The 22,759-nt window shown below is 38.7% G+C and overlaps 1 long non-coding RNA gene across 1 annotated transcript in view; it reads right to left on the reverse strand.

Moving 5' to 3' along the window:
• Window positions 1-22,759, reverse strand: part of LOC148691705 (uncharacterized) — a 79,205-nt gene that overhangs the window by 17,628 nt on the left and 38,818 nt on the right. The window contains exon 3 of the long non-coding RNA XR_015954645.1: window positions 12,190-12,599. This is a non-coding gene — a long non-coding RNA (uncharacterized LOC148691705). The remainder of the gene's footprint in view (window positions 1-12,189; window positions 12,600-22,759) is intronic.

Below are 22,759 nucleotides of genomic sequence, written 5' to 3' on the forward strand. Positions count from 1 at the left end.
TGGATGGGACAGCGCATACGCAATTCAAAACATTCTCCAAAAGTCCTTTATGTGAAAAGCACAATAAAGATACAATCAAAGATCATTAAGCATCATGAAAACTATAAGTGTTGACGAGGCATTCGTTACTATGATGAGCATGAAACTAGTGCCAAGAATTCATTTAACGCGATTGTTTATAAGCAACCTCCACTACTTGTGAATATAAGTTCATAACTATTAGGTGAAATTCACTTATATTCTAGCGTCATATTCATGCATGAAAATTAAGCGTGCACTCTCAATAAACATACACAAATAAGTTATCAATCAAGCAGTTAAACAAATTGAATCCACAATTCATGAAATTCCAACCAAAGGTAATCAATTCATATTGCAAGCATAAACATGGTTTCGAATCACCCCCTAGCTAACTAGGGATTTAGCTTCTCATGTTCACAGAAAGAGAAACAAAATTGAAATTAAACATCAAGAACAAAAGATTGATTGATGCGAAAATAGTTAAGCACACAAATTAAACCCTCTTTTTATCAATTGTAGTAAGTATGTAAGCAGGGATTGATAAGTCACATTTTGCATGCATTTATATCTTCCTTATTTGGCGTCTTTGTGATTGTTTTGGATTAAACTAGTTGCATTTTACATTATTTGGTGTTAGTGTGCAGCCAAGTGTGAATTTGGATCAATGGGAAGGCAAATGAAGTAAAAACATTCCAGAAAAGATGTGAAGTGTTAAGAGATGCAATTCGGCCATATTGGGTGATTCTAAACAAGGCAAAAACATTGAAGTCAGCTATGTGGTTCCAACACCAAAACATGCATTCACATGCATGTTCACAACCTTGGCCGTGCGTTCCCATGTCATCCCATCATTTTATGCACTTCGAGCACCAAATCAGATTCCTCACACCTTGTGCCGTGCATTCCACTACTTGTCCAGCTCCCTTTTGCACCAAGAACATGCAATTCCATTACTTAATTCATTCAACCATATTCTCACCAACAAACACAATCATGGCCGTGCATTCCATTACCTTTCTCCATTTCATCTTTGCAGAAATCCACATGCTTGCACATTTCCCCTTTGTCCATGCCGTGTGCTTTCTTCCCCTTTCCAGATTTGTACAAACAATTTCAGGTGGTCCAATTCACCTTTGCAGATGTCCACTCCCTTGTTGCAGACATTGCACATGTATCTTTGATTAAATAATCCACATACATGCAGATCATGTCCATTCCTTGCACCCATCATTCCAGAAATCCATTCATCCCATCATTCCATGCGATTCCAGCTCCTCCTTGTCTATGCCGTGCACTTTGATACCCTTTCCAGGGTGTCATTTCAGCTTTGCAGCCAATACACATGCATGATTCAACTAAAATAGCCAAATGCATGCATACTTCCCTAGTGCCGTGCGTCCACTACCTCAGAAACCCATCCATTCCAGCTCATTTTATGCTCTTCCATCTCACTTGTGCAGATTGAGATCCAATCTGAATGTTGGCAGCCACATTCTTTCCTATAAAACTAGGCACACTTCACACATCAAGGGGTTCTTCATTCATTCCTTTACACACGCAAAACCACTCCATTTCACTCCATCTCTGTCCATTTGTTCTCCCAAGTGCAGAAACCATTCTACCTTCATTTACACCACACTTGGAGAACCAACACCGAAGGCACTCTTCAAGGAATTCAACATCAGTTTTGCTTCAAGGGTTTCTTCTTATTAATTCTATGTTCATTCATGTTTTATATTTTTATGTCAAATCTTTTGTAAACATGAAGTGTAACTAAGCCCTCCCTAGGGATTCGATGTAGCCTTGCAAAGTTTGCCATGTAATAAAGTTAGAACGCTCAGTTTGTCCATCTAATTCTTGTTTCATTCTCTGATATAATTGTGAATTTGTGAGTTGATTTGTATGCTTGATCACCATTTGAATTAACCACAGGTTATTTAGCCAAGATTAAAGCATACATCATGCCTAATCTTGGTGGATTTGTGAATGAATGAAGGGAATGTTTGGCAAACATCCTGCCGAGTGTTCCCTTTGGTTTTATGAAAGTTTCTTGTGCACTACATACTTCTGATTAGGAACCAAAGTTGCACATCACAATTAGGTTCATGATTAGAGACATTTGATCAAATCCACACATCATATGGTTGATCATATCCAAGTGAAACAAACTCAAGAAATAGGTAGATGAATGAGTATAAACTAACTTAACAAACATGGACTTAGTTGAGCAATGGTGAAACCGAATCCCTAGCTTCATTTCCATTGGTACTATCCCATTTTATTAGTTGTTGATTCATTTATTTGTGTTTACTTCATTTTCTTATGCTTTCAAGTTACAACAACAAATCTGCCTATTTTGATTAGTTTGATTCATTTCATAGAGTTCTTGCAAAACAAGTAATTACATAGGTCCAATTAGTCCCTGTGGATTCGACACCCTTGCTTGTGCCATTATACTAAAACATATTCTAGCATCAGGAAGGAATTAAACATGTCAATCAACAGGGATCGTTCTTAACCGGGGATTAGGAGGGATTGCAAATCACTTGGAAACTGACTCAAAAATGTAAAATAAAGTTTACAACACTAAACTAGACTCAAAGAATGCGAAACTAAACGCTTAAAACACTAAAACAAACCAAAAGACTCAAACATCACCCAAAACACTCAAAACTGCCTTAAAAACACTTTCTGGGCAGTTTTGAGCACCTTGGTGAATTTGGACGAATTTGTGCAACAAATTGAATCAAAACACTTATAAACACAAACTAAGACACTTTCTAACTAATTTGGACAATAAAGTAAAGGGGGATTGGTTTTGGATGAAATTGAAATTAAAACAGAAACTTGGAAACAAAACAGATTGTAAAACGAATTTGATGGAATAGAATGGATGGGATGGCTAGCTAAGGGGTTCATCTCCACACATGTTACACTTGCATATAAAACGATTTCCAATTGCTTTTCAATAAACCATGATGCTCAACACCCCAAGTTAACCGTGATGCACTAATTAACTCTCAAATTTTCCTTATGTTATTGAATTGGATGATGCATGCGACAATTCAAATCATTCTCCAATGGTTCTTAACATGAATGCATAGAAGAGATACAATGAGAGATCATTGTGCTCTATGAAAATTATAAGTGTTGACGAGGCAATTGTAACTATGAATGCATGATACTCTTGCCAAGAATTCATTTAACGCGATTGTTTATAAGCAACCTCCACTACTTGTGAATATAAGTTCATAACTATTAGGTGAAACTCACTTATATTCTAGCGTCATATTCATGCATGAAAATTAAGCGTGCACTCTCAATAAACATACATAAATAAGTTATCAATCAAACAGTTAAACAAATTGAATTCACAACTTATGAAACGTAATTAGAAGTAATCAAATCATATTGCAAGCATAAACATATATTTCGAATCCCCCCCTAGCCAAGGGGGGGTTTAGTTCCTCATACGTACAAAACAAAGAGAATTGAAATTAAACATTGAAATCAAAGGAAAAGAAACACCTAAACATTCCAACAACTCAAACTTGAATTGTATGAACGTTTAGGCCCTCTTCTCTTCCTCTTTGTTGCTGCACAAGGTCTAAGGAATGGTTGTGTGATGGTGTGAAGTGTGTATGAATTTCTGGAATGGTGGAAATGGGCACGGCTAAAGGGGGATGTTTTTTATGGTGTTTGGATTAGTAGGGAATGATGCCTCAAGGCACGGCACCAAGGGTTCTTTTTGGTGAATTTCTGAATATGGAAGAGTGAATGAGAATCCCCCTTTTGTGGCTGCAATGGATGCTTATTTATAGGTAGATGAATGATTAAAAGAGGGAACATGACAGCTAGGTTGAATGATTAAAGGGGTGTTGCTAGGTTGGAAATGCATGTGGAATGGAAGGAGGAAAGCTGGAAATGTGGATGGGAGTGCACGGCATGGGTAGGAATGATGGAAGGTTGTGTATGTGAGTGATTAGGGTGAATGTGCATGTGCTTTGTGATGCGAGAATTATACGCACACAAATTAAACCCTCTTTTTGACAATTGTAGTAAGTATGTAAGTAGGGATCGTTCTGGACCGGGGATTAGGAGGGATTGTTAATCACTTGGATTTGACTCAAAAACGTAAAAACACAATATAAAACACTATACTAGACTCAAAGAATGCAAAACTAAACTTTAAAACACTAAAACAAACCAAAAGACTCAAACATCACCCAAAACACTCAAAACTGCCTTAAAAACACTTTCTGGGCAGTTTTGAGCACTTTGGTGAATTTGGACGAATTTGTATAACAAATTGAATCAAAACACTTATAAACACAAACTTAAACACTTTCTAACTAATTGGACAATACAAAGACTCAAAGGACTCAAAACAGGTTCAAAAGACTCAAAACTGCCTAAAAACACTAACTAGGCAGTTTCTGACCTTAAACACAAATTTGGACGAATTTAAGATTATAGGTTGATTCAAAACACTTTAAAACACAAATTAAACACATTCTAAACACTATAGAACAAGAAAGTAAAGGGGGGTTTTGTTTTGACGATAATTTAAATAACGAAACAAGTTAATAAACTAGACAGAATGTAAATATGAAATTGATGAAATGGAATGAATGGATGCTAGCCAAGGGGTTCATCTCCACACATGTTACACTTGCATAATAAAATGATTTCTAATTGCATTTCAATAAATTATGAAACTCATCACCCCGGGTTAATTAGGTCCGCTTAAATTAACCGTCAAGTTTTCCTTAAGTTAATGAATTGGATGATTGCATACGACAACCCAAAGCATTCCTCACAAGTTCCCTACATGAATTGCATAATAGAGATACAAGCAAGAATCATTAAGCATCATGAAAACTATAAGTGTTGACGAGGCATTCGTTACTATGATTGCATGAAACTTATGCCAAGAATTCGTTTAACGCGATTGTTTATAAGCAACCTCCACTACTTGTGAATATAAGTTCGTAACTATTAGGTGAAACTCACTTATATTCTAGCGTCATATTCATGCGTGAAAATTAAGTGTGCACTCTCAATAAACATACATAAATAAGTTATCAATCAAACGGTTAAACAAATTGAATCCACAACTTATGAAACGCAATTAGAAGTAATCAAATCAAAATGCAAGCATAAACATATACTTCGAATCCCCCCCTAGCCAAGGGGGGGTTTAGTTCCTCATGATACAAAACAAAGAGAATCAAAGAAACACCTAAACATTCCAACAACTCAAACTTGAATTGTATGAACGTTTAGGCCCTCTTATCTTCCTCTTCGTTGTAGCACAAGGTCTAAGGATAGTTTGATGATTATGGATGATGTAGAATGATGTGTTTAGGGTAGGGATGGATGTAGGGGAAGGCAAGGAGTGTTTTTGGGCAGAAAATATGAAGAATGGTGAAGTATGGCTGTGTTAGAGAGAGGGAATGAATTTCTGGCGTGAATGAATGTGTATGAGAGGTGGTGCTCTGATCTAGGGGTTAATATGAGTATATATAGGCACTTAGAACCCTAGGGAAATCAGATATGGACTTGAATTAATTAATGGGAGAGCATGGGAGTGACAGCTAGGGTGAATGATTAAAGGCAAAGTACATGTGGCTGAATGGGTTAAAGAGGGAATGATGATGGGAGAGCATGTGGGTGACAGCTAGGTTGGTTGGTGGCTGCAATGGAGGTGTGGAATGATGATGGGAGAGCATGTGAGTGAATTATGAAGAGTGAATGCTTTCAATTTCGTCCATTCCTTTTGCTCCAAGCATATGCTATCCATTCCAAGCCCAATTTTGCTCCAAAATGCTCCAAAATGCATCCTTTTGCATACTTTGCCCTTAAATCCTGAAAATACATAAAACTAGCTTAAAAGACTACTTTACTAAGGAAAAACACTTTAAATGCACAAGACAAGCTAAACTAAGGTGCATAAATATGCTCCTATCACTTTGACAGCTAGGTTGGTTATGCATGTGGAATGTGGCTGGAATTGATGGAGTAATGCACGGCAAAGGGGATTGTTGGGTGATGGGTGCATGTGTTGGCTCAATTATATTGTTGGGAAAGCATGTGGATTAGGTGGAATGTAGGGGGAATAATGCACGGCACAAAGGAGTGGAATGACAGCTAGGTTATCATGATGAATGCATGTGGAATGGCTGGAATGAAGGTGGGTTATGCACGGCAATGATGGAGAAAGAATGTGTGGATGCATGGTTGTGTTGGCGATGAATGTGAACTCTTTGTTCTTCATTTTCATTTCTTCATCCCTTTATTTATTCCTAGCCTCCTTTGGTCTTCAATTTCGTCCATCTACTTGGCTTTAAGCATATGCAATCCATTTAATGCCCCAAACTACTCCAAAATGCACCAAAATGCACTTTCTTGCTCCTTTAGCCCTTTGGACCTACAAACACACGAAAATGGCATAAAGGACTAAAATAACTAAAGAAACACAACGTAAATGCATGAGAACAAGCCAATTAAGTCGCATAAATATGCTCCTATCATTGATTACACCTAGAACGCCCAACGAATCCACTTGAATTTCTGCGCGTCTAAGCTCCTCTTTCTTCTTCTCCTTGCTGCGGCAGAGATGGTTTAGGGGGTTTTTGGATGTTATTTTGGGTTGGGGATGGATTTAGGGAGGTGTGGTGGTGCGGCAAGGGGTGTGGGTGGTGTATGGAGGTGTGGAATGGTGTGGGTGATGTATGGGAAGCTGCAATGGTGGGAGAAGCTACGGATTGAAGGGTTTTGGGTGATGGTGGCTGCGGCAAAGGGGGGGGATGGGATGGATGGTTGCGGCTGAGAGAGCTTAGGGTGGATGATGATGAATGAATCAAAAGTATAGGCTCTAGGGTGAAAATAAAGGGTACGGCTCAGATTGGAATTAGAAGGCTTAGGGTTTTTGGATGGGAATTGCGGCTAAGATGCTTTTGTGGCTGACCACTCAAAAGAATGAATCAAAGAAGAGAATATAGGGTGCGGCTAGGTGGTGGAAAACCTAGGGTTTCAGAAATTCAAACCCTAGTTTATTTTTGATAATTAAAATTAAGTCAAAGGCTCTAGAATTAGGAAATAAAATCAGAAATTAAAGAGGGAATTCATTAATAGGTGCGGCTAGGGTTTAATTGAAAGGGAAATAGGTTTAAGTTTCAGAAATAAAAGGGAGAGTGGCTGCAAGGAAAAAGGGTTAGGGTTTAGGTGCATAAAAGGGGACAAAAATGCCCCCCCTTGCACGGCAAGGGAAGGGGAGAAGGGAAGAGCCACGGCTAAGGCTTTAAAGTGGCCTAGGGCCTTTGTTTTGTGTCCTAAAGTGCCTACAAGGCCTTCAAAGTGGCTAGAAAATACGGACGTTTAAGATTAGGAAAGGTTACCAAAACGGGAAACCTAGGGTTAACTTTCCTACTTCAAGTAGGAATCCTTGTTTGAGTAGGAATCCTCGTTTTGGTAGGAATTCATCGTTGGAGTAGGAATTCATCGTTTCTTCAAGTCTTCAACTCATTCATTCCTCTTTTGCTCCAAAAGGCTCCAATTTGCATCTTCTTGCACACTTTGGCCTTATAATCTGAAAATACACAAAAGTGACTTTAAACACTAAAATAACTAAGGAAACACAACATAAATGCACGAGAACGAGCTAATTAAGTCGCATGAATATGCTCCTATCAAGCATACCATCGTCCGGCTGCACGACGTTAAAGCAAGCGCTTCGTGGGAGGCAACCCATGCAATCACCAAGGAGAGGATGGCATTTACACTCCATAACCAGATTTGCGTCCCTAACCTCTTCTCTTTGTTATTTACATTCTGCCATGATTAGTGTGTCTAGTTGCTGTTTGTGTGTTTGCTTTTGTTTAGTGTGATTTTAGGCTTGAAACATTGAGGACAATGTTTGATTTAAGGGTGGGGGGGGGGGGTAACTAATGTTATTGATGCAAATTCGTGGGATTTTATCACCCATAACTTCCAATGTTGTTCCTTGCTGTTTTTAAGTGTTTTTATGCCATTTCAGAGTGTTTTAGTGTGTGTTGACTTAAAAATCCGAAAATCCCATAAAAATTTGAAAAATTGTTTTGAAAAACCCAAAAAGAGTTGTTTTTGTGTGTTTGTTTGTGTCGTAGGTTACCTTCCAACACAATGATGAGGATTTGGTTTTTAATTGCATGATGGTTAAAGAAAGTTACAAACATGGATGGACGTTTGATATACTCTTTAGTTTATGCTTGTTTGTAGTTATAGTTTACGAATTCACATGCAATCACAAAGGAAAATTAGTTTTTGTAACATGCTTGAAGGAATGAACTCAAACTAACGCTACATCCCTGTGAGACTTGAGCCTAAACGTTATTTGGAGAGTTAAAATCTGTGCATGATTGTTTTCTAAAGTCGTTGCATGATCTCATTAGTCTTTGCTTGGTTACTACTTAGAGGGCGTTTCATCATTTAGTCCAAATGCTAGAACTCATGCCCATTTCATTCAAAGCATGTTATTGAATTGCATAACACATATTCAAGATGAAGTGTGTAGTGACCACCATAAAAACCAAATAGCCGTGTGCCATTCACTCATTTTATGTTTAAGTTTAACCCCATTGAGCCGTGTTAGCCATGTTCTTTGTTAACCCATATCATCCTCACCTAGCCTAGATTAGGACCATCCGTACCCTTGTTCTTGAAGCATAGTAAGCATGAATGAATTCCTTTTGATTAATGTGTTGCAGAAAATAAGTGTGGGGGAAGGATTATTGATGTGAGTTATGTGCCATAGGCACGGCTAGAAAAAAAAAACAAAAAAAAAAAGAAAAGAAAAGAAAAAAAAGAAGTGAAAAAGAGTTGAAAAGAGGTAAAAAAGAGTTCCAAAGTATTGGTTGTTGAAGTAAGGGTCCAAAACAATGAATTAGGCCCTAAGAGTTGTTTGAATCTCCCCTAAGAGTTGTTAGCCAATACCCCAAGCCCCGTTACAACCCTTGACTTCTATCTTGAGTGTTGTGCATTTCAATTGTGGAGTTTGAATTTGGTATGAGCATATGGTGTCACTGGTTCTCGCATCTAAGTAGTAGCATTCCATTCATGAGATCATATCTAAACATGTTTAATTACTCCAGAAATTGCGTTCTTTGTTATGACGTATGTGAGTACTAGTCTTTCATGTTTACATCAATCTTCTCACATATAACTAGTGTAGGGTGTGTAGTCAGAAAATCTGAGTGAAAATTGAGTGCATAACTAGTGAGGAATTGAGGGAATTCTCTAAGGCATGTTACTACATTCAAAATGTGTTTTAAGTGATTAAATGCGAACTAGTGAATGGTGACTATGATTAAGTATGTGCTCGAGGGGAAGGAAGACTAAAAGCTATGTGAGTAATGATCTTTGACATGTCATGTTTCATTGGAAATCCCTGAGGCAAACGTTGGAAGGTTTAGGTTTTGTTTTGTTTGTTTTGTTTCGTCTTATTTTCTTTAGTTGTTTTGTTTTGATCGAGGACTAGCAAAAGTTAAGTGTGGGGGAATTTGATAGGAGCATATTCATGCGACTTAAGTAGCTTGTTCTCGTGCATTTATGTTGTGTTTCCTTAGTTATTTTAGTGTTTAAAGTCACTTTTGTGTATTTTCAGATTATAAGGCCAAAGTGTGCAAGAAGATGCAAATTGGAGTCTTTTGGAGCAAAAGAGGAATGAATGAGTTGAAGACTTGAAGAAACGATGAATTCCTACTCAAACGAGGATTCCTACTCAAACAAGGTTTCCGACTTGAAGTAGGAAAGTTAACCCTAGGTTTCCCGTTTTGGTAACCTTTCCTAATCTTAAACGTCCGTATTTTCTAGCCACTTTGAAGGCCTTGTAGGCACTTTAGGACACAAAACAAAGGCCCTAGCCCCCTTAAACCCCCTTGTCGTGCCCTAACCCTTCTTCCCTTCCCTTGCCGTGCAAGGGGGGGGCAATTTTGTCCTAGGTTTGCACTTAAAACACATGCTCCTAACCCTAGCCGCACCTTGCAGCCAATCCCTCCTTAATTTCTGATTTTATTTCCTAATTCTAGAAGCCTTTGAATTTATTTTAGTTAATAAAAATAAGCTAGGGTTTTAATTTCTAAAACCATACATATTTTAAACCCTAGTCGCACCCTATACTCTCTATTATTCATTCTTTTCATCTTGCAGCCACCCTTCCATACTCTCCCTTGAATCCGTAGCCTCCCATTGATCCATGATCCATAGCAGCCGCAAATCCATCCCTTTTCTGTGATCATTCTTGAATAACCCTAATTCCCCCTAAGCCGCACCTATTATTTCACCCTAGAGCCTCTTCATTCATCCATTCTATCATCATTCAGCCACCATAAACCTAATTCCCCCTAAGCCGCAGCCATCATTCACCTTAGTCTTCTCTGCCGCAGCCTTCCCCCTCCATTCCAGCCGTTATCCAACCTTACCGCAACCCTTTACCACCCTAAACCCATCTATAACCCAGAAAATCATCCAAAAACACCCCAAACCCTCTCTGCCGCAGCAAGGAGAAGAAGAAAGAGGATCTTAAACGCGCAGAAATTCAAGTGGATTCGTTGGGCGTTCTAGGTGTAATCAATCTTTGGTTCTTTATGTTTAAATTCAATTTTATTTCTCTTTCTGTGAACATGAGAGGCTAAATCCCTAGTTAGCTAGGGGGTGATTCGAAACCATGTTTATGCTTGCAATATAAATTGATTGCCTTTGGGTGGAATTTCATGAGTTGTGGATTCAATTCGTTTAACTGCTTGATTGATAACTTATTTGTGTATGTTTATTGAGAGTGCACGCTTAGTTTTCATGCATGAATATGACGCTAGAATATAAGTGAGTTTCACCTAATAGTTACGACCTTATATTCACAAGTAGTGGAGGTTGCTTATAAACAATCGCGTTAAATGAATTCTTGGCACTAGTTTCATGCTCATCATAGTAACGAATGCCTCGTCAACACTTATAGTTTTCATGTTGCTTAATGATCTTTGATTGTATCTTTATTGTGCTTTTCACGTAAAGGACTTTTGGAGAATGTTTTGAATTGTGTATGCGCTGTCCCATCCAATTCATTTACTTAAGGAGAACTTGAAGGTTAATTTAAGCGGACCTTATTAACCCGGGGTGTTGAGTTTCATAATTCATCGAAAGACCAACTGAAAATCAAATTGTATGCAAGTGTGACATGTGTGGAGAAGAACCTTCTAGCTAGCATTCCATCCATATTTTCATCAAATTCATCTTTACAATCTGTTTTAATTACAATCTGTGCATTTTATTTAATTTCGTCAAAAACTAAATCCCCCTTTACTTTAGTGTCCAATTTAGTTAGAAAGTGTCTTAGTTTGTGTTTCTAAGTGTTTTGATTCAAGTTATTACCCAAATTCGTCCAAATTAGTGAAAGTGCTCAAAACTGCCCAGAAAGTGTTTTTAAGGCAGTTTTGAGTGTTTTGGTGCTGTTTTGAGTCTTTTGGGTTGTTTTAGTGTTTTTATTGTTTAGTTTTGCATTCTTTGAGTCTAGTTTAGTGTTTTAACCTTTGTTTTACGTTTTTGAGTCAGTTTCCAAGTGATTTAGCAATCCCTCCTAATCCCCGGTTTAGAACGATCCCTACTTATTCATATACTACAATTGTCAAAAGAGGGTTTTAATTTGTGTGCTTATATAACTCACATCAGCCCACGGCATGCAATGGAATCTCCCCCACAACACGCCCTTCAACACTTTCATAATATGGCTCAATGAATGGGAGGGGGTAGTGATCCTCCCTGATGGTGGTGTTTTGGTGTCGAAAGTCCATGTAAATGCTCCCACCACCTTTAAATCGGTTGGGCACCTGCACCAAAGAAGGTAACAACCTATTAATTGAAATGGGAATTGAAATTGGGCTTGGCGACTTACAAACATATTGTAGTGAAGGCTCAAAATCGGCAGCCCTATCAACAATTTCACCATGGCTACTTTCGGCCATATTGGTTGAAAATCTGGTTATGGAGTGTAAATAACAAAGAGAAGAGGTTAGGGACGCAAATCTGGTTATGGAGTGTAAATTCCATCCTCTCCTTGGTGATTGCATGGGTTGCCTCCCACGAAGCGCTTGCTTTAACGTCTTGCAGCCGGACGATGGTATGCTCATTCCTCACTTAGGGCCCACGGCATGCAATGGAATCTCCTCCACAACATGCTCAACAAAGTTCTCGTAGTAGGGTTTCAATCTATGGCCATTCACCTTGAATTCTTGTCCAGTTTTCAAACTCTGTATTTGGACTGCACCATGCACAAAAACATTAGTGATAACAAATGGACCAACCCACTTAGAACGTAACTTACCGGGGAATAATCGAAGACGGGAATTGAATAACAACACTTTCTGCCCGATTGAGAAGGTTTTGCCTCTAATCATCTTGTCATGGACGGCCTTGGTCTTCTCCTTGTAAATCCGGGCATTCTCATACGCCTCATGCCTAATCTCTTCAAGCTCGCTCAATTGTAGCTTCCTATGGTTTCCAGCCGTGTCCACATCCATATTGAAGGTCTTGACCGCCCAATGTGCCTACTTGGAAGGCCATTTATGAAGACGGCCCGGACGAAGATTGACGTGTATAGTGGAACTTTGTCCATGGAATTCGATGGGGAAGTTGTTAATTTTAGTCTTTCGGATTCTATTAAATACCCTAGTGAGGACCATTCATGCTTTTCTATTGATATAATTGACTCTTTGGCGCAGGGATATCTCGACGATTTGAATGACGATGCGCTTGAAAAAGTCATTACACGAGGCATGGAACTTGAAACAAAGGGGGCAGATTGCATGCATGCCCACGGCACACACTCTCTACTCCATGCCGTGCCCCCTAGTGAGGAATTACTTGAAGTTGTGGCTGCCCTTGAGTCCTCACCTAAGCTTGATGGTAAGTATACTAACCGTGAGTCCATTCCCATTTCGACTAACAAATTGCTTCCATCTATAATTCAGGCACCCACCCTTGATCTCAAACCATTACCGGGACATTTGAAGTACATTTTCTTGGGGGAAGAGGAGACATTACCGGCCATCATTTCTTCATCACTCACGGCACAAGAAGAGGAGAAACTAGTGCGTGTTTTGAAGGAGTTCAAATCTGCCCTGGGTTGGACGTTGGCCGATATCAAAGGTATTAGTCCCGCTACATGTATGCATCATATATTTCTTGAGGAGGGGGCCAAACCAACTAGAGAGGCTCAACGCCGTCTTAACCCTCCGATGATGGAAGTTGTGAAGAAGGAGATAATCAAGCTGTTAGATTGTGGAGTTATCTATCCTATCTCGGATAGTAAGTGGGTTTCGCCTATCCAATGCGTGCTGAAGAAATCTGGAGTGACGGTTGTGGAGAACGCGGAGAATGAGCTAGTGCCCACTCGAATCCAAACCGGTTGGCGCGTATGCACGGACTATAGGAAGATAAATGCTACCACGAGGAAGGACCACTTTCCATTGCCGTTCCTAGATCAAATGTTGGAAAGGTTAGCGGGTCATTCATTTTATTGTTTTCTTGATGAATACTCTGGGTATAATCAAATTGTTATTGCACCGGATGATCAAGAAAAGACTACTTTTACATGCCCCTTTGGTACATTTGCTTATCGTCGCATGCCATTTGGTTTATGTAATGCACCTGCTACATTTCAAAGATGCATGATGAGCATATTTTCTGATTATGTCGAGAAAATTATTGAGGTTTTTATGGACGATTTCAGTGTGTTTGGTAATTCATTTGATGGTTGTTTGAGTAATCTTAGTTTAATTTTGAACCGTTGTGTTGAAACAAATCTTGTGCTTAATTGGGAAAAATGTCACTTCATGGTTAAACAAGGTATTGTTCTAGGCCATATTATTTCTGAAAAAGGCATTGAAGTAGATAAATCTAAGGTAGACCTTGTTCGTCACTTACCCTCTCCAACTTCGGTTAGAGAGGTTCGTTCGTTTCTTGGTCACGCAGGTTTTTATAGGCGGTTCATCAAGGATTTCTCAAAGATTTCACAGCCACTATGCCGGTTGCTGCAAAAAGAGGTGGCGTTCGAGTTTGATGATGCATGCTCCACGGCTTTCAAGCACCTCAAGGAGGCTCTAACTTCGGCTCCCATTATCACACCTCCAGATTGGAGCCTTCCATTCGAGTTGATGTGCGATGCTTCGGATTATGCGATTGGTGCTGTTTTGGGGCAGCGAAAGGACAAACAACCTCATGTTATTTATTATGCATCTAGAACATTAAATGATGCTCAATTAAATTATTCAACCACTGAAAAAGAATTACTTGCTGTGGTATTTGCATTAGATAAGTTTCGGTCATACTTACTTGGGACTAAAGTTATTATTTTTACTGATCATGCAGCTCTCAAGTATTTGCTCACGAAAAAGGAGGCCAAGCCTAGACTAATTCTATGGCTCTTGCTTCTACAAGAGTTTGACATTGAGATTCGGGATAAGAAGGGCGTGGAGAATGTGGTGGCTGACCACCTAAGCCGAATGGTGCATAATGAGGAGTCCATACCCATTGCAGAGACATTTCCCGATGAACAATTAATGTCTATCCAGGTAAGTGAGCCTTGGTATGCCGATATAGTTAATTTTTTGGTGTCAAAACGTATTCCAAGTGAGTTCAATAGGCACCAACGTGACAAACTTAGGCATGATGCACGGTTTTATGTGTGGGATGATCCATACTTATGGAAATTTTGTCCCGATCAGATTATACGTCGTTGTGTGCAAGATTCTGAATTTCATTCAATCTTGAGTTTTTGTCATACATATGCATGTGGAGGACACTTTGGCACACAACGCACGGCCCTCAAAGTGTTACAATGTGGATTTTATTGGCCTAGTATTTTTAAGGATGCTAGAACGTTTTGCTTAACATGTGATAAATGCCAAAGAATGGGTGGCATTAGTGCAAAAGACCAAATGCCGCAGGTTTCTATCCTAAATGTTGAAATTTTTGATGTTTGGGGTATTGATTTTATGGGTCCCTTCCCTTCATCGTATGGTTTCATGTATATTTTGCTTGTGGTTGATTATGTGTCAAAATGGGTGGAAGCCAAGGCCACCCGGACTAATGATTCTAAAGTGGTTGCAGAGTTTATTAGAACTAACATTTTTGCAAGGTTTGGAATGCCACGAGTGATCATTAGTGATGGAGGGTCACATTTCTGCAATCGGACCATTGAAGCGTTATTGAGGAAATACCATGTCACCCATAAGGTTTCTACACCTTACCATCCTCAAACGAATGGCCAAGCCGAGGTTTCCAACCGAGAGATCAAGCAAATACTTGAGAAGACCGTTGGGCCAACAAGGAAGTATTGGAGCTTACGGTTAGATGATGCACTTTGGGCGTATCGTACGGCGTACAAAACCCCCATTGGGATGTCCCCCTTCCGACTTGTCTATGGCAAGGCGTGCCATCTTCCTGTTGAATTGGAGCACAAAGCACTTTGGGCCATCAAGAAGTTTAACATGAACCTCGAGGAAGCAGGAAGTCAAAGGAGATGGCAATTAAATGAGCTTGATGAGATAAGGCACGAGGCGTATGATAATGCAAGCATTTACAAGCAAAAGACCAAAGCTTTCCATGACAACATGATCCGTGGGAAATCATTCTCAATTGGGCAGAAAGTGCTATTGTTCAATTCTCGTTTATGTTTGTTTCCTGGTAAGTTGCGTTCTAAGTGGATTGGACCATTTGTTATTACTAATGTTTTTGTTCATGGTGCAGTCCAAATCCAAAGCTTGAAAACGGGACATGAATTCAAGGTGAACGGGCATCGTTTGAAGCTCTATTATGACACCTTTGTGGAGCATGCCGTGGATGACATACCCTTGGAAGCCGTGGGCCCTAGTAAGGAGTGAATAAGGTTTCGTCCGGCTGGAAGACGTTAAAGCAAGCGCTACTTGGGAGGCAACCCATGCAATCAACAAAGGAAGAACTTGGGAATCGCTCCACACTCAGATTTGCGTCCCTAAACCCTTTCCTTTGTTGCTTACTTTATGTTTTGTGTAATGTTTTTAATTGTGTCTAAAACATTGAGGACAATGTTTAGTTTAAGTGTGGGGGGGGTAACATTCTGTTTTGAGATATTTTTGCATGAAATTCGTAGGGTCTTACCACCTAACATGTCTAAACATGTTTCCCACTGTTTTTATGTGTTTTTAAGCTATTTTAGAGTGTTTTAGGGTATGTTGACTTAAAAATCCGAAAATGCCATAAAAATTTGAAAAATTGTTTTGAAAAACCCAAAAAGAGTTGTTTTTGTGTGTTTGTTTGTGTCGTAGGGTACCTTCCAACACAATGATGAGGATTTGGTTTTTAATTGCATGATGGTTAAAGAAAGTTACAAACATGGTTGGACGTTTGATATACTCTTTGGTTTATGCTTGTTTGTAGTTATAGTTTACGAATTCACATGTAATCACAAATGATAAAAATTAGTTTTTGTAACATGCTTGAAGGAATGAACTCAAACTAATGCTACATCCCTGTGAGACTTGAGCCTAAACGTTATTTGGAGAGTTGTAATCTGTTCATCATTGTTTTCTAAGTCGTTGCATGGTCTCATTATTCATTGCTTGGTTACTACTTAGAAGGCGTTTCATCACTTAGTTCCAAATGCTAGAACTCATGCCCATTTCATTCAAAGCATGTCATTGATTTGCATAACACATATTCAAGATGAAGTTGTGTAGTGAACACCATAGCCAAATTGCCATATTTCCCTTTTCATGTGTTTTGTAGGATTTAACCCCGTTGAGCCTTGTGTAGCCTACTTCCTTTGTTAACCCACATTATCCTCACCTAGCCTAGATTAGGACCATCCTTCCCCTTGTTCTTGAAGCATAGTAAGCAATGAATTCCTTTTGATTAATGTGTTGCAGAAAATAAGTGTGGGGGAAGGATTATGGATGTGAGTTTTTGTGCCATAGGCACGGTTAGAAAAAGAAAAAGAAAAAAAAAAAAGAAGAAAAAAAGAAAAAAAAGTGAAAAAGAGTTGAAAAGAAGTGAAAAAGAGTCCCAAAGTATTGGTTGTTGAAGTAAGGGCCCAAAACAATGAATTAGGCCCTAAGAGTTGTTTAAATCTCCCCTGTTTGTCTAAAAGTTGATTTCTGCATTCTAAGGGAATTCTAGATCTTAATTTCATTACTTTACTTACTATTGCTTAAAGAACTTTTGTGTATCCCTACCTTTCCTTGTCAGCCAACACCCCAAGCCCCGTTACAACCCTTGACTTCTATCTTGAGTGTTGTGCATTTCAATTGTGGAGTTTGAATTTGGTATGAGCATATGGTGTCACTGGTTCTCGCATCTAAGTAGTAGCATTCCATTCATGAGATCATATCCAAACACGTTTAATTACACCAGAAATTGCGTTCTTTGTTATTAACATATGTGAGTACTAGTCTTTCATGTTTACATCAATCTTCTCACATATAACTAGTGTAGGGTGTGTAGTCAGAAAATCTGAGTGAAAATTGAGTGCATAACTAGTGAGGAATTGAGGGAATTCTCTAAGGCATGTTACTACATTCAAAATGTGTTTTAATTGATTAAATGCGAACTAGTGAACGGTGACTATGATTAAGTATGTGCTTGAGGGGAAGTAAGACTAAAAGCTATGTGAGTAATGATTTTTGACATGTCATGTTTCATTGGAAATCCCTGAGGCAAACGTTGGAAGGATTAGGTTATGTTTTGTTGTTTTGTTTCGTCTTATTTTCTTTAAGTTGTTTTGTTTTGATCGAGGACTAGCAAAAGTTAAGTGTGGGGGAATTTGATAGGAGCATATTCATGCGACTTAATTAGCTTGTTCTCGTGCATTTATGTTGTGTTTACTTATCTATTTTAGTGTTTAAGGCCACTTTTGTGTATTTTCAGATTATAAGGCCAAAGTGTGCAAGAAGATGCAAATTGGAGTCTTTTGGAGCGAAAGAGGAATGAATGAGTTGAAGACTTGAAGAAACGACGAATTCCTACGCCAACGATGAATTCTTACCAAAACGAAGAATCCTACTCAAACAAGGGTTCCTATTTTAGGAAAGTTGACCCTAAGTTTCCCGTTTTGGTAACCTTTCCTAATCTTAAACGTCCGCATTTTCTAGCCACTTTGAAGTCCTTGTAGGCGCTTTAGGACACAAAACGAAGGCCATAGGGCCCTTAAAACCCTTTGCCGTGGGCTATAACCCAACTCCCTTTCCTTGCCGTGCAAGGGGGAGTATTTCTGGCCCATTTCATGCATTAAACCCTAATTCTAAACCCTAGCCTTATTCCTTGCAGCCACTCTCCCTTTTATTTCTGAATTTTAACCTATTTCTCTCTTAAATTAAACCAAGCCGCACCCATTCTACCCTAATTTCCTCTCTAGCCGTCACTTTTCCATTCATCCATAAGCCATCTGATTCATTCATTCAAAACAATCTCAACCATTCACCCTAATAACCCTAGTTCTACAACCTTGCAGCCGCACCTCTTCTTCCATATTCATTCAGCTACTTATTCCCATTCCTTCCCATAATCCATTCAACCTAATTCACATTCAATCCGCAGCTTCCATTCCCTTCCCCTTCAATCCGTGCATTCCAATCTTTCCCATTTTTCCTCCCTAAAACCGTGCATTCCATCAGCCACTTAACCTAATTCCCTTGCAGCCGCAAGCCCCCATCCATATTTCACCCTAAAGCTTTCTAAATCCATCTCAGCCACACCCTTTAATTCACCCTAGAATCTCATCCATTCATTCATTATTTTTCAGCCACCATCATATACATTTTCACCCTAGCCGAACCCATTATTCATTCTACACATTCACACAATTTCGCGGCCACCATTCCCTCCATTCTCTCCCTAGTGCCGCAGCCACCATAATCAGAAAACCACCCATTTCCACACACTTCCAACCTTTGCCGCAGCCATTCCATCACTCTCCACCACCTTCCACACCACTCTACACCACCACACACCATTGCCGAACCACCATATCACCATAAAACCATCTATAAACCAGAAAATCACCCAAAAACACCATTTAACCAATCTGCCGCAGAAGGAGAAGAGGAAAGAGGAGCTTCGACGCGCACCAATTCACGTGGATTCGTTGGGCGTTCTAGGTGTAATCATTCCTTTGTGCTTTATGTTTAAATTCAATTGTAATTCTCTTTTTGTGACCATGAGAGGCTAAATCCCCCTAGTTAGCTAGGGGGTGATTCGAAACCATGTACATGCTTGCAATATGATTTGATTACATTCAGTTGTTATTTCATAAATTGTGGATTCAATTCGTTCATCTATTTGATTGATAACTTATTTGTGTATGTTGATTGAGAGTGCACGCTTAGTTTTCATGCATGAATATGATGCTAGATTATGAGGGAGTTTCACCTAATAGTTACAATCTTATAATCACAAGTAGTGAAGGTCGCTTGAAAACGATCGCGTTGAATGAATTCTTAGCATAAGTTTCATGCAATTCATAGTAACGAATGCTTCGTCAATGCTTATGTTTTTCATAGAACTTAATGATTCTTGCTTGTATCTCTATTATGCAATTCATGTAGGGAACTTGTAGGGAATGTTTTGGGTTGTCGTATGCAATCATCCAACTTAATAACTTGTGGAAAAACTGAGGGTTAATTAGTGCAATTCACGGTTAATTTGGGGCGTTGAGTATTTATAATTTATTGGAAGAACAACTGAAAATCAAAGTGTATGCAAGTGTGACATGTGTGGAGAAAAAAACCCCTTAGCTATTCCATCATCCATAGTTCATCACATTCATTACAATCTGCCTTAATTCTACAATCTGTGCATTTTAATTAATTTCGTCAAAAATTCAATCCCCCTTTACTTTAGTGCCCAAATTAGTTAGAAAGTGTCTTAGTTTGTGTTTTTAAGTGTTTTGATTCATTTGATTACACAAATTCGTCCAAAGTTACCAAAGTGCTCAAAACTGCCCAGAAAGTGATTTTAAGGCAGTTTTGAGTGTTTTGGGGCTGTTTGAGTCTTTTGATTTGTTTGAGTGTTTTTATTGTTTAGTTTTGCATTCTTTGAGTCTAGTTTAGTGTTTCAAACTTTATTTTACGTTGTTGAGTCAGTTTCCAAGCGATTTTGCAATCCCTCCTAATCCCCGGTTAAGAACGATCCCTACTTATTCATATACTACAATTGTCACAAGAGGGTTTTAATTTGTGTGCTTACTTAGTTCGCATCAAATTTTTGGCGCCGTTGCCGGGGATTAGGAGGGATTACTAAATCACTTGGACACTGACTCAAAAACGTAAAACAAACGTTAAAAACACTAAACTAGACTCAAAGAATGCAAAACTAAACAATAAAACACTAAAACAAACCAAAAGACTCAAAGAATACAAAACACTTATAAACACAAATTAAGAAACTTTCTAACTAAATTAGACACTAAGGAAAAGGGGGATTGTGGTTTTGACGAAAATAAATTAAATGCACAGATTGTAATTTAAAGGCAGAATTTAAATATGAATGTGATGAAATATGGAAGAATGCTAGCTAGAAGGTTCTTCTCCACACATGTCACACTTGCATACACTTTGATTTTCAGTTGGTCTTTCGATAAATTATGAAACTCAACGCCCCAAATTAACCGTGAATTGCACTAATTAACCCTCAGTTTTTCCACAAGTTATTAAGTTGGATGATTGCATACTGTTGGAAATGTGCCCTAAAACCAATCATATGATGATACTTTATGGACATTTCACATGTTAAACTAATCTAGTTTAATATTAAGGGCAAACATTATTGTTTGAGCCGTCTCATATAAATGTTATATGCTTAAACGATAAGTCCAAGGAATATGTGATTGGAAGAATGCGATCTAAAGAAGTTAGATTCATGAGACCATTCTTTCGTTGACACATCCTAAACGTTCCTGATCATAGGATTGTCAATTGGGCATTGACAGTCCGTTAAGATCAGTACGTGCTATGTCTTCTCTCAGGGAGAGTGACTAGTCTCGAGTCGTTGGTGTGTGTGACATCAAGACAAGTACGTAGGTGCTCAATAGAGAATGAGTTCACTGAACACGATCAACGAAGAGTTCTCATATTCATGTCACATGAGAACTCATGGTTGGGATAATGCAAATTAGTCTTTTGACCTGAGGCATCACAGTTGTCTTGTGGTTAGGTCCTTAATCTTTGATTATGTCAAAGTCACTCCATCATGAGGGTGTCCAAGGCATTGTTGGGGTTAAGCCACTTAGCCATGGAGGCAAGTGAATGCGCAACAAGGGATCTCTAACCTTCAAACTGTTTGAGGGAGAATACTCTATGATATGATTAAGAATCATTGGCCAAAGTATGAATGAGATTTAGGAATGTGTTCCAAATCACGTTCAAGGTAATCATATAAGCACAAGACTCACATTGGATAGTAGACATGAATAAACTATCAAACCAAACAATGTGGTCAAGAGTATTGTATTAGAGAAAGACCGTATTGCATTTGTAATCCTAAAACTGAATAGGTTCTCCACCTCTTCTGATTAGCTTGGGTAACCATGACATGCTGCTAGGCGTCAACCATGGTTTGTGGAAGCCCTAAAAGTGTATTATCACTAACGGGAGAATTGAAAGTAAGTTTCAATTCACAATCGATTAGAAAGAGTTTTAATCGCCCACTGCCTCGCTAAAAGGAACCTAATGGATCGTTCACCGAGTAAGGTAGAGTTTGAAGAAACAACGGAGATGAGTAAGAATAATTAAATGGTTTAATTATTTATCTAAGGCTAGGATTAATTAATATGTTAATTAATCAAACGAATAAGTTCGTTAAAGACCTCGGATTAGTTTTGGGCCGCAAGGCCCAATGGGATTTGAATGTCAAGCCCATTAACTCAAGTTGTATGACAACTTGAATAAACAAAGGGCTTGAAAGCCCAATAAACCTTATAGGCTTGCCATGTTAGAAGAATAGGGCTTTTGGTCCATTAGGTCACTTATTTGAAGGGACTATATAAAGGACTTTATAGCCTAAAATTTACATATGGTAATTTTTGGGGAAAGGATGAGACCACAAGCTCTCCTTTCTCTCTAAAATTTAGGCCACCTTGGAGGGATCATCTAGCAATCAAACTCCTCCAAGGTCACTCATTTCTTCTTCATTATGCCTTGGTGATGAATCATTGGAGGTTCTCAATTTTGGGAACTTGGAGAAACCTTTTCATCCATCCAAATCCATGGATCTAAGATGCAAGGAATGAAGGCCCTCTCTTTGGGTGATTAGCCTTTGCTTATGCAAAGAGGAATCTACAAAGGTATTGATTTCTCAACTCACTTTGTTTTGAGTTGAGTCTTGGTTCACCTATCTACTAGGCTTTGAATTTCATGGGTAAATGTTTTGTTTTTAAGTGCATACAAGCATGATTCCGCCTTTAATTGTTAATTGCATGCTATTGATGTTGCTTAAATGAACATGTTTTTCACAAATCTTCCTTCACATACGACAACCCAAAACATTCCCTACAAGTTCCCTACATGAATTGCATAATAGAGATACAAGCAAGAATCAATAAGTTCTATGAAAAACATAAGCATTGACGAAGCATTCGTTACTATGAATTGCATGAAACTTATGCTAAGAATTCATTCAACGCGATCGTTTTCAAGCGACATTCACTACTTGTGATTATAAGATTGTAACTATTAGG

This window comes from Pyrus communis, chromosome 13 (genome assembly GCF_041283825.1).
Source record: "Pyrus communis isolate YQ-2024b chromosome 13, ASM4128382v1, whole genome shotgun sequence".
NCBI classification, from domain to species: domain Eukaryota; kingdom Viridiplantae; phylum Streptophyta; class Magnoliopsida; order Rosales; family Rosaceae; genus Pyrus; species Pyrus communis.